This window comes from Oncorhynchus masou, chromosome 2, assembly GCF_036934945.1.
Source record: "Oncorhynchus masou masou isolate Uvic2021 chromosome 2, UVic_Omas_1.1, whole genome shotgun sequence".
Taxonomy (NCBI): domain Eukaryota; kingdom Metazoa; phylum Chordata; class Actinopteri; order Salmoniformes; family Salmonidae; genus Oncorhynchus; species Oncorhynchus masou.
Genome location: NC_088213.1, coordinates 15,229,532 through 15,235,070, shown reverse-complemented (window position 1 = coordinate 15,235,070; position 5,539 = coordinate 15,229,532).

Genomic DNA, 5,539 nt, shown 5'->3' with positions numbered 1-5,539 from the left:
TATTCCTTGAAATATTTTTGTTGTTGTATTTGAATCATTTGAAAAGCTACAAGGTTGCTTGTCTACTGAGTGTCTGGTCTGCCCATTTTCAACAGCAGTGCCTTCCTGATTCGCAATAGGTTTTCCTTCTTGCAGGTTGCAAATGTAAACAACATAGGCCTGACCATATTTCATGTCCCACAAGGAATGTGTTTTTGGTTTATGATCAGGTAAAAAAAAACTGTAGTAAGCTATGTTCAATACTGCCTCTTTAAAGGGCTGAGGAATACTGAAATGTACACTATTCTACATCTCTACCAGTATCTACTGTGCACTGTTTCTAAGAAAGAATGTTTACCTCGGAGATAAGATGAACACACTGACCAATATAGAAAGACATGTCTGTTCTCTCTCTTAGTTCAACCACAGATACCATAACACCCTGACATGTCTGTACCCTCTCTTAGTTCAACCACAGATACCATAACACCCTGACATGTCTGTACCCTCTCTTAGTTCAACCACAGATACCATAACACCCTGACATGTCTGTACACTCTCTTAGTTCAACCACAGATACCATAACACCCTGACATGTCTGTACCCTCTGTCTGTAGTTCAACCACAGATACCATAACACCCTGACATGTCTGTACCCTCTCTTAGTTCAACCACAGATACCATTACACCCTGACATGTCTGTACCCTCTCTTAGTTCAACCACAGATACCATGACACCCTGACATGTCTGTACCCTCTCTTACTTCAACCACAGATACCATAACACCCTGACATGTCTGTACCCTCTCTTAGTTCAACCACAGATACCATAACACCCTGACATGTCTGTACCCTCTCTTAGTTCAACCACAGATACCATAACACCCTGACATGTCTGTACCCTCTCTTAGTTCAACCACAGATACCATAACACCCTGACATGTCTGTACCCTCTCTTAGTTCAACCACAGATACCATAACACCCTGACATGTCTGTACCCTCTCTTACATCTGTTTGTTTACATTGTAGTTTGACGAGGATTTTACTTTGTTTAGAGTTTTACTGGCCCCACTTTGCATTTTAAAGCCCTGTTGTGCTGCTCTTTTACAAGTGCGGAGTACTTAGAGAGAGTGTTGTCTGTTGCTGTCTAAATGAACATCAATCAAAGAACCTAAATCCAAACATATAATTAACTCTCCACCCACCCCTCCTGCTCTCTCTACCTCTCAGAACATCTGTTGACTAACAGACAACGTCAAGTCCCTACTAGTGACAGAGCACAGTCCTTTCTGACTTAGAGGGACTAAATCGATCTAATCCAAATAAACACTTTTCTTACAATATGTAATCTTGAAACCTGTGCTGTAGGTGGGATGCAGATTGTCTTCAGGCGGTTAGTTGCAATTCAACACTTCTACAAAGCAGGAATCGCATGTTATGATGTCAAGTCTTAATGGGAAATCAGCCATATGGCCACCTTTTTTTAATGACAAGAACCAGTTGTGTTTTTGACATTAGTCCTGTCTGTCGTTGGGAAATACAACATGGCCAGTGCTACATCCTGTTCAATCTTCTTTCTTTTCTCAGGGATCATTGGAATCACATTCAAATGTATTTTGCCTCTGAAAATATGGAAATCAAATGACAATGGTCATCATTACAGATGGAAACACTGGGATTACACACTTTTACGGCTAAAATCTGTATTCTCTCTGATTGGTGCCCTATTTGGAATGTGCATACCAGCAGAGGGTTATCTGGACAGAAGAAAGCTGGATTCTTGAGTCACCTGCTCAATTTAGACTCTAAGGCAGTCAGCAGAACTAACAGTGCAGAGCAGTGAGCGGAACTAATCTCATCAAATATTAAACCTGGTTTGGAGACTGGTTCAGTGGTGCAGGATTCCCCTGGGATCCAACATAGACAAAGCTTCAGGATTATAGAACACAGTGTACAGGAAGTGAAACCTGGAGCGGCCATTTTGAAAGAGTAGACAATGCCAAGAAGAAACCTACAGAAAATAAGGTCAATGCTGTTTTGTGCCACCACTTCCACTTCAGATTTATAGACGAAATGCTGACAATGTATCTGATGCAGGCAAGGAGAGAGGGGACTTCAACACACGTTGTAGATCTTGTCAACAAGAAGCGTTTTGTAAACCACAAGAAACGAGGCCAACACTTCCAGTGTTAACACAGCTCTTTGCAATGAAACTTCCTATCTCTAATTGCATATATATATACAGTACCAGTCAAAAGTTTTAGAACACCCCTCATTCAAGGGGTTTTCTTTAATTTGACTATTTTCTATATTGTAGAATAATAATGAAGATGTCAAAACTATAAAATAACATATATGGAATCCTGTAGTAACCAAAAAAGTGTTAAACAAATCAAAATATATTTTATATTTGAGATTCTTCAGTGCCTCTTTGCTTGATATCATGGGAAAATCAAAAGAAATCAGCCAAGAACCCAGAAAATACATTGTAGACCTCCACAAGTCTGGTTCATCCTTGGGAGCAATTTCCAAATGCCTGAAGGTACCACGTTCATCTGTACAAACAGATTGAGTTAAACAGGTTGAGTTTTGGAGTGAGTAGAGGAGGTTGAGTTTTGGAGTGGGTAGAGGAGGTTGAGTGTTGGAGTGGGTAGAGGAGGTTGAGTGTTGGAGTGGGTAGAGGAGGTTGAGTTTTGGAGTGGGTAGAGGAGGTTGAGTGTTGAAGAGGGTAGAGGAGGTTGAGTTTTGGAGTGGGTAGAGGAGGTTGAGTGTTGGAGTGGGTAGAGGAGGTTGAGTGTTGGAGTGGGTAGAGGAGGTTGAGTGTTGGAGTGGGTAGAGGAGGTTGAGTGTTGGAGTGGGTAGAGGAGGTTGAGTTTTGGAGTGGGTAGAGGAGGTTGAGTTTTGGAGTGGGTAGAGGAGGTTGAGTTTTAGAGTGGGTAGAGGAGGTTGAGCTTTGAGCAGGTGGAGTTTTTTAAAGGGAAGCAGTAATGGGAAGGGAGAAATGGGATCAGAAAAAGGAACATTCCAGACTTAGTCAAAGTGAAGTGCATTACTCGGGGGCGCCCGATGGGGTTGGCAGGCTCATCACACGTTACACAACGCCTCCAGTCAACTCCACCAGCGCCAGCTGAGGCTTTACTTAGCGGGATAAATATTTCATACACCACCTTCCCCATCGCATGGGCCTGTCATAATGCGTTCCCTCTGACAACTAAGCACAACTCCACTTCTGGCCATAAGAGGATGCTGGCGTTTGCATAATTTAGACGGCCCATGCTGTGAAATGTGTCCCATCTCTTATCAAATATGTATCAGATTTGAACTTCAGGGAGGTTGTATTTGGCATGGGGGTGGGTTGGGGTTGAAGAGCTAGTCCAGACAATAGATGTGTGTGAAGTCCAAAGTAGTAGTGTGACTCTGTCAAGAACTTTTCCTGTCCAGACCACTGGGAAGCTAACGTATGTGGATGCTGTACATGCTAACGTGCGTGGATACTGTACATGCTAACGTGCGTGGATGCTGTACATGCTAACGTGCGTGGATGCTGTACATGCTAACGTATGTGGATGCTGTACATGCTAACGTGCATGGATGCTGTACATGCTAACATACGTGGATGCTGTACATGCTAACGTGCGTGGATGCTGTACATGCTAATGTGCGTGGATGCTGTACATGCTAATGTGCGTGGATGCGTACATGCTAACGTGCGTGGATGCTGTACATGCTAACGTGCGTGGATAGTGTACATGCTAATGTGCGTGGATGCTGTACATGCTAATGTGCGTTGATGCTGTACATGCTAACGTGCGTGGATGCTGTACATGCTAACGTGCGTGGATACTGTACATGCTAACGTGCATGGATGCTGTACATGCTAACGTGCGTGGATACTGTACATGCTAACGTGCGTGGATGCTGTACATGCTAACGTATGTGGATGCTGTACATGCTAATGTGCGTGGATGCTGTACATGCTAACGTGCGTGGATGCTGTACATGCTAACGTGCATGGATAGTGTACATGTTAACGTGCGTGGATAGTGTACATGTTAACGTGCATGGATAGTGTACATGTTAACGTGCATGGATAGTGTACATGTTAACGTGCATGGATAGTGTACATGCTAACGTGCGTGGATAGTGTACATGTTAACGTGCGTGGATAGTGTACATGTTAACGTGCGTGGATAGTGTACATGTTAACGTGCGTGGATAGTGTACATGTTAACGTGCGTGGATAGTGTACATGTTAACGTGCGTGGATAGTGTACATGTTAACGTGCGTGGATAGTGTATATGTTAACGTGCTTGGATAGTGTACATGTTAACGTGCATGGATAGTGTACATGCTAACGTGCGTGGATAGTGTACATGCTAACGTGCGTGGATAGTGTACATGCTAACGTGCGTGGATAGTGTACATGCTAACGTGCATGGATAGTGTACATGTTAATGTGCGTGCCTGCACACACACAGTGCATGAGTGCAGGAAAGCAGAAACCTATGCATATTCAAAGACAGCCAATAGTTTGGTTAACTGGAGCAAGATAATCCACCCACTTGCAATACTGAATGTAACTCTAGAGATCCTAGCCTTGAAGTGGTTGGATGCATAACTGTTTCCTATTGATAACACCAACAGTTTAACATTCCAATTGGAAATGGAAGTAAAAAAAGTACTCCTTTTCAATAAAGCCTCAGCAACATAAAGGGAACTAACAACATGGGAAAGCCTACCTCTCCTGACAGAAACGCAGTCTGCACTACCAATTTTATCAGCACTAATAAAAACAAACATTCTCTTATAATTATTACTATTAAAACAATTTAATGTATAGCTTTTTACATTGTATGGGGGAACAAATGTCTAGCACCCACCTTGGCCAAGCCATGGCAGCCATTTTGCACCAGAAACTTTACCACTCACCCCTTATCACAGTGGAGCAGTGAGGTAGAGCAAGATCGTCACCATAACAAATGGGCCTATGAAAGCAAATGGAGAAGCATGTGAAAATGGTGGTAGCACAATAGTTGAGCTGTGTGTTTATTAAACAGAAGTGATGATCATCATGGAACAAAAGGCCCATTGGGAAGGGAGCCAATGAGGACAGCTGCAGTTACACAGGTCAAGGTGAAACAGGCCAAGACGAGTGGAGAGGAAGAGTAGTGGAGAGGATGACTAGCGAAGAGGAAGGGTAGTGGTGAGGAAGACTAGTGGTGAGGAAGACTAGTGGTGAGGAAGACTAGTGGTGAGGAAGACTAGTGGAGAGGAAGATTAGTGGGGAGGAAGACTAGTGGCGAGGAAGGGTAGTGGAGAGGAAGACTAGTGGGGAGGAAGGGTAGTGGTGAGGAAGACTAGTGGAGAGTTGCAAGGAACACTTGCTGTATGGGTAAGTCTTTGGGAAATTGTCTTAACCTCATTTCTCAATAATAGTGTAGCTATTTCTGGGGGTCACCCAAATGGTAAACCTACGACACTGTGGCTGTCAGTTTAACACCTTAGCCATTAGATGAAGAGATCCAAACCTTTTGATGAGGTCGTTGGGGTTTTACTTG